General features: G+C 45.2%; 1 pseudogene; it reads right to left on the bottom strand.

The window, feature by feature from the left end:
* Positions 1-687: 687 nt before the first annotated feature.
* Positions 688-1,169, bottom strand: LOC108349470 (60S ribosomal protein L24 pseudogene; annotated as a pseudogene).
* Between the last annotated feature and the right edge of the window lie 5,849 nt (positions 1,170-7,018).

Below are 7,018 nucleotides of genomic sequence, written 5' to 3'. Positions count from 1 at the left end.
TCTCCCGAGGAAGACTGAGGGGCCTGCCAGGGGGGAAACACTGACTATGAATCCTTACACGAGTCAGGTATGGGGCTTGGTACTAAGGAAATGCTGAAGCCATAACCCATGTCTCTCCTTCCTGAAACTGTTTGCCCACGGGTGACAGAAAGCCTTTACAGAGCTTCTTTTCTGTGCTGACCCATGAGGTTGAAAAAGTTGTCTGTAGTCCAGGAATCCGGCTGCTCTATTGTTGACTGTGGTTGCAATGTGACCAGATGAGCCTGCTCCTGCATCTGTGATTGTCCTGTAATAAGGAACGGTTACCTAGAACTGTGAGCAGGAATAAACCCACCGCACTCTGCTAAGGAGCTTCTGTCAGAGTGTTTATTCACAGAAAAGAAACAGAGACATGAAAGGAAGATGGAGACACATCGACGAGGGGGAGATCTGACCCAACGCAAACCCAGTAACTACTCCAACATCTGATTCCTTTCTTTTTCTTTCTTTCTTTTTCCTTTTTTCTTTTCTTTTATTTTTTTAGAGTTAAAGACAAATCTTTATTTTTTTTTCTTTTCTTTTTTTTTTTTTTTTTTTTTCGGAGCTGGGGACAGAACCCAGGGCCTTGCGCTTGCTAGGCAAGTGCTCTACCACTGAGCTAAATCCCCAACCCCACAAATCTTTATTTTTAAACTCTCATCTACCAAATTAGTATTTCCTACCAACTCGGGGAGCAGAGACCTTCCTTCACAGGCTTCACGATCTATTGTTTAGTGGTTGTCTTTGTGGGGGCCTTGGCAGCAGCCATTGCTGTCTTCTTTGATGCCTGCTTAGCCTTTTTTGCTTCCTTGGCAGCTCTGATAGCCTGTTCTCGCTGAGCTTTCCTAACTTCTGGTTTCTGATTCCTCTTGGCCATTATATCAGCCAGAGAAGCACCCGTGATGGCCTGCTGGAATTTGACTGCAAGCGGGTTCCTTTCTTTTGAATTTCTTCCAACTGTCCTTCCTTGTGTTTTCTTCTGGACAGGACAGTCCAGTTAATTTGCCGAGGGTTCCTTTGGATAGGAATGCAGACTCACATTTGGCATTAAGAAACTTGAAATCCTTCCCATCGGTCCTGGCATAGCGCTGCCCGTGTCCAGAGTAGATCTTGTACCTGCTAAAACTGCATAGCTCTACCTTCATGGTGACAGATGTCCCTGATTCCTTTCAAACACACCCTCTCTGTGTGCTTTTTCTGATAATGATTTTAAAAAATGCATTCCTTTCTTGGTGTGATTTTAAGTTTAAAATAAACACTGTTGCAAAAAGCCACATAAATTTAGATATTTCTAGCAGAAAATTATCTTGATTTTGAAAGATGTGTTTGATTTACTTTCAATATGAAACCAGCATGAGACTTGATCCCACTGATTCCACAGCTGAGGACAGCATAGACTACATAGTGAGATGTGGTCTCAAAAATAAATAAATAAATAAATAAACAAATAAATAAATAAATATTAATTCACAGCTGCATGCTTTATTAATTGTTACCATTATGTTGCTTGAGACTTATTTTTTAAATACAGAGAACTGTGTTTTGACTCTTCCCTCTCTCTTTTTATTTCTTTTCAACTTAATGGAAGATTTCCAATAAAAGATCAACTTGACTTCACATTGCTTTCATTTTCTTTTTACCGTTTCTCTGTTGTCTATTTTGTTCGGTTTCAACTTCTTTCTCTACTCATTAGGTATCAAGAAACTCACAGTAATTGGCCCTGTATTGGAACAAGGCAGAGAATGGATGGGTGGATAGACCGTGTGAAGAAGGGAGGGACTGAGTAATAAATGCTTGGATAGAGGATGAATGGATCACTGGATGGACTGGTGCGTGAGTTGGTGTATGAATGAATGGTGGATAATGATACATTGATGGATGGATGGATGGATGGATGGATGGATGGATGGATGGATGGCAGATGGATGGATGGATGATGGATGGATGATAGATGCATGGATGTGTGATGGAGAGATGGATGATGGATGGATTGATGATGAATGGAAGGGTAGTGGATGGAGAGGTGGATAGATGAATGGTCAGGGAGTGTAATGGTTACTACTGTTTGCTAACTGCATGGGATATAGAATCACTTAGGAAAGAACATTCTGGAAATATCTGTAAGGAGTTTCTAAACTGAGTTAACAGATATAGGAAGACCATGTAATAATGTCCTGAGATTCCTAAGATGAATTAAAAGGGAGAAAGCTAGCTGAGTGCTCACATTCATTAACTCTGATTCCTGAATGTGGACACAATGTGAGCAGCTCCCTAACCTGGATGATGGAAGATGGATGGGTGGATGCTTCCCTTTCTGTGATGGACTGTAGTCCAAAACTGTGAGCCAAAACAAATCTGTCCTTAAGTGGCTTTTGTCAGAACACAGAGGAAAGTAAACTAACAGACACAGGCCCAGAAATAAATGCAGTTTCCTATTTTATGCTTCTTAGTGTGTGTGGTCAGGTTGCTGATAGTGCCAGCATGCCACAGTAGCATGTCTTTCTGAGGGACTTGGGTTTACTACCATTGACAGTGTTCAGCAAAGACCCCAGCAGGCTCATTGTAACCAAGAATCTGAGCAAGGAAGGTCTTTAGCCTTCCAGGCCTCTAGCTCCTGAGGCCTAAAGTGTGCTCAGCAATTTCTTTGACGAAGGAAAGAATATCTTCTAAGAAAAACCCTGACTTTTCCAGTCTGGGCATTTATTTGACTTGTGGCAGTGCAGGTTGTTTTCAGGCTGTACACGTATATTTCAAGACAGTGAATCCCATGAGATTCCTCTCTGACAGAGGAAAGAGCTTTATCAGAACTGAAACAGAAGCTGTGCACAGGACTCCCCTGCCTGCTTAGCCTTGCTTCAGGGTGCAGGACCGTCAGGAAAACACAGGCCAGCTGGGGCAGCTCCACTGGGGTGGCCATCATCCCGGGCACTGTCTGCTGGCTTGTCTCAGGCCAGGCCTTGGGTGTTCTACCTGCCTGGGAGTGCTGCAGGTCACAGTGATGCCCACGGCTTCAAACCCAGAGGAAAGGAGCTCGAATGAGTGGCCTCCTGCAGAACACAGATGCTGCCTCTGCCCTGGAGAGCAGGCTCCCTTCTGAGCCTTCTGTCTGGCTTGTGCTGAGCTCTGGGAGGGCAAACTGTCAGAAGGCTTTTTTTTTTCCTGAAGCCTCAAACAACTGATTCAGCTTTTTTTCTGATGTTTTTGTTACTAAAAGATCAAAGTCTCCATTTCAGCCAAAGCCCTTCCTGGGCTGGGTAAAATCCTGTGAGGAGAACATTCCTCTGAGAAACAGTGAGTCCCCTGTGGGAAAGGCAGTTTCTTGGGCCAGGTGACAAAGGACCACTCCCTGGGCCCTCTTGAAGCCCACAAGTTGATTACATTTGCTCTGGTTCCTCAGTGATGCATCAGTTGCCAGCTGTGTCTCCTGCAGTCTAGGAACTGGAGCTCCCTGTGTTTGAAGTTAAGGAGTCTGAGGCCCTTTGAGCACTTTCTCCACCTTGGTCTCCAGATGTCAGAAGAGAAAACCCTGGCCAGCATGGTTTCTCTGCAAGTTAATGAAGTCATTGATGTCTCCAACCGAGAGAGCAGCAGTGTTTCCCTCTAGGAATGCTGCAGTGGCTGGCATTCACCCAACTTTGCATTGCCATCAAAACCACAGCTAGAACTAACAATGAAGAAAACCCATGAGCATCTAGCATAGAGCAAGCCCCAAGCCCAGTAAAGAATAACAGTCATTGTTCAGGAACATTTAGGGACTGTGTGCATATCTTATAAAACCAGGCACTCCAAATAGACATCAGCATGTGGACCACAGAACTAAGTGAGACACAAAAATGGAATTCCATTAAGTGGGATGTCATAACAGTGGTTCAACCCTCTTGAACCCTGCAGGTCAGTGTTGAAAGTACCTTGGTCCATTATGGCACGGGAATATGTACCACCAGAGAGAGCCAAGCCAACTTTTTCTCCTTATCTGCTCCCACATAGTAAAGAGCCAGTTTGAACATGTTTCTTAAAACCATCACCTGTGTGTGGAGATAGACAAGTCATTAGCAGGAGCCTGCTAGGCCTCAGCTCTTCTTGACCTGCTGAGGAAGTGAGTGCTCCATATCCTGACTCACATGCTCCCCAGCAGCTCAACACCTTCCCTCACACTGAAGACTTCAATTTGGCTATTCAAAGGTCCTTGAAGATTGAGAAGTCAGTCTCCAATGGAGGCTATAGCATTCTCCACAGCAGACTTTCATGTCAGTATTACTACTGCGTATGAAGAATTGTTTCCATCTTCCAAATGAGGAAGCAGTGATGGTCAAAAGGTAGAGAAATCGAGTCATCCCCAAAGCCTGCTTAGATTGGGCTCTACATACACACAAATGTGTGCATGAACACACACGCACGCACACACACACACACACACACACACACACACACACGAACGCACGCTCACCAACTACCCAGGGCATTTCTGCAGTCACCTGACCAGTGAGAGGAGACAGTTTTACACACACCCCACCCCAACACCCGCACACCACCTTCACCTGGACCCTGGCCCCACTTTTTGTACTAGTTACCACTCAAGGTGCTGTGCTGACAGACTCCGAGGGCTCGTTAGGGTCTTTCTGACACTGAGGAAATCATTTAAGTGCTCACTTCAGTTGACCACAATGTCAGTTGTTGATTCTCTAATATTTTGCTTACTGCATCAGTTTTTTATTCCTGCTATAAGAATGTCCTGTGAGACCCAGTTGCTGCTCAGATCACAATATCTGCAGATGCCACCACTGCCTTTTTGAAGATACTGACAAGCATCCCACTGAGACCCTGTTTCTGGGGCCCTAAGCTGACAGAGTTCCCAGTATCAGGATCTCTCACCTGGGACATCAGGTTAAATCACAGGGCGCATTAGAAGCCAGACATTCTATTCCCACCATTTTCCCTGACACCTGCCTAGGAATTAGAACGTATGGCAGCAGACTTGTACTGTGAGACATCCCCTATCTCCAGAAATCAGAAAAAGATATCCCTACTTCTGCAGTGAGGCCATAGTTTCCTCTCTTCCAAGACACCACCACACAGTCTGTCTCTGCTGCTGGGTCCTGAATGATCCTTGAAGCCACAGTGATGCATTTGCCTCTCTGTCTGTCCACAGCTATAATAACTTCTATGAAAAGTTCTTCACTCCCCAGAGATCCATTTCAGTGTCGCTCCCGACGACTCCCCATTCAAAACCTTTCACCTATTCCTTTAAAATCTCCATAAATGTAGAGGTTTAAAAACAAGAATAGTTTATACTTTACAGTCCTGGTAGAATGAATGATGAAATCAAGTCAATAGTGACTGTATTCCTAGATCTCTCTCCCACCTCACTCCCCCCTCTCCCTTTTTCTCCCTCTCCCACCTGCTTTCTCTCTCTCTCTCTCTCTCTCTCTCTCTCTCTCTCTCTCTCTCTCTCTCCCCTTCCTTCCTTTGTTCCCACCATTTTTCTGTAATGTCCATACTAAATGCGATGTTTAATTTTGATGGTCCTTTTGACAGGATGTAGACTCACTTAGGACGCACACTTCTGGCCAACTTCTATGGATGTATCCAGAGAGGCTTAACTGATGAGAGAAGACTCCCTTCTTCCAATGAATGCAGCAGCATTCTATGAGTTAGGATCCCACCCTGAAGGAGAAAAGGAGAGGGAAAGAGAAGAACACCAGCACTCCATAGCCACTGTTTTGTGACTGCGGTCACCATCTGCCCAACCACTTTATGCTCCCATCACAGCGCCTTCTCTTCTAGACTGTGTTTCCTCAAACCATGAGCCAAAGCAAGCCCCCTCCCTTCCCTCAGCTGCCTTGGGCCATATTTCGTAATGAGAAAATAACTATACTCCAAGCAGTGATGTATGGCTCAGCCACAACCCAGTCCCAGTCATTCACTTCTTTTTTTAATCCCCCCCTTTTTTAATCTTTTTAAAAATTTCGTTCTTATTTACATTTCAATTGTTATTCCCTTTCCTGGTTTCCAGGTCAACATGCCCCTAACCCCTCCCGCTCCCATTCTATATGGGTGTTCCCCTCTCCATCTTCCCTCCATTACCACCCTCCCCAACAATCCCATTGACTGGGGGTTCAGTATTGGCAGGACCAAGGGCTTCCCCTTCCACTGGTGTCCTTTCTAGGCTATTCATTGCTACCTATGCAGTTGAAGCCCAGGGTCAGTCCATGTGTAGTCTTTGGGTAGTGGCTTAGTCCCTGGAAACTCTGGTTGGTTGGCATTGTTGTTCATATGGGGTCTTAAACCCCTTCAAGTTCTTTCAGTCTTTTCTTTGAATCCTTCAGTGGGGATCTCGATCTCAGTTCAGTGGCTTGCTGCTGGCATTCGCCTATGTATTTGCCATATTCTGAATGTGTCTCTCAGGAGAGATTACATCCAATTCCTGTCAGCCTGCACTTCTTTGCTTCATCCATCTTATCTAGTTTGGTGACTGTATATGTATGGGTCACATGTGGGGCAGGCTCTGAATGGGCGTTCCTTCAGTCTCTGATATAAACTTTGCCTCCCTATCCCCTCCCAAGGGTATTCTTGATCCCCTTTTAGGTAAGCGCTCTACCACTGAGCTAAATCCCCAGCCCCTTGATCCCCTTTTAAAGAAGGAGTAAAGCATTCACATTTTCGTCATCCTTCTTGAGTTTCATGTGTTCTGTGCATCTAGTCTGGAAGCTGAGGAAGGGAACACGGACATCGTCTCAGTTAGGGGTTTACTGTTGTGAAGAGACACAACACAACCAATGCAGCTCTTATGAGGACAACATTAATGGACACAGGATTGCAGGTTCAGAGGTTCAGTCCAGTATCATCAAGCTGGGAGCATGGCAGCATCCAGGCAGGCATGGTGCCAGAGAGAGTGAGAGTTCCACATCTTTATCTGAAGGCTGCTTGGGGAAGATTGGCTTGCATGTGGATAGGAAAAGGGTCTTAAAGCCCATGCCCACAGTGACACACCTGCTTTAAC

This window comes from Rattus norvegicus, chromosome 1 (assembly GCF_036323735.1).
Source record: "Rattus norvegicus strain BN/NHsdMcwi chromosome 1, GRCr8, whole genome shotgun sequence".
Taxonomy (NCBI): domain Eukaryota; kingdom Metazoa; phylum Chordata; class Mammalia; order Rodentia; family Muridae; genus Rattus; species Rattus norvegicus.
Note: the sequence above shows the minus strand (reverse complement) of the source record. Positions and strands in the feature narration are given on the sequence as shown.